Source organism: Penaeus monodon, chromosome 24 (genome assembly GCF_015228065.2).
Source record: "Penaeus monodon isolate SGIC_2016 chromosome 24, NSTDA_Pmon_1, whole genome shotgun sequence".
NCBI classification, from domain to species: Eukaryota; Metazoa; Arthropoda; class Malacostraca; order Decapoda; family Penaeidae; genus Penaeus; species Penaeus monodon.
Window position 1 is genome coordinate 14109448 of NC_051409.1, and position 341 is coordinate 14109788.

Below are 341 nucleotides of genomic sequence, written 5' to 3' on the forward strand. Positions count from 1 at the left end.
ACACTATTATCAATCCTTCGTTTTGTCCCTATTCCAACTCCCTATCATTTTATCGTAAATCATGTATCCCCTGAATAGGTTTATATCCTTCCCCTCTCCTCTCTCTCTTTCCATGATCTCTCTTAATATGATTGGAAATTTTTATAAGACTGCAGTATCTGTAAAATCGCTCCCTTTTTCCTTTTGGGTGCTGTCCCTCCCGCATCTTTGTATGCTACTACGCATTATCATCAGAATTGCCTTGTCTTTTCCATGTATTAATTTTTCTTTACTGGCTTATTTTCCAGCTCCCGTGCTTTTTTCCATTTCATATTCCTACTCTCCCATTGCTCGGTCCAGAA

General features: G+C 38.7%; 1 protein-coding gene across 1 annotated transcript in view; it reads right to left on the reverse strand.

Annotated features, from left to right (window-relative positions):
• LOC119588867 (calcium-activated chloride channel regulator 4-like) overlaps positions 1-341 on the reverse strand; it is a 5371-nt gene that overhangs the window by 130 nt on the left and 4900 nt on the right. The window lies entirely within an intron of this gene.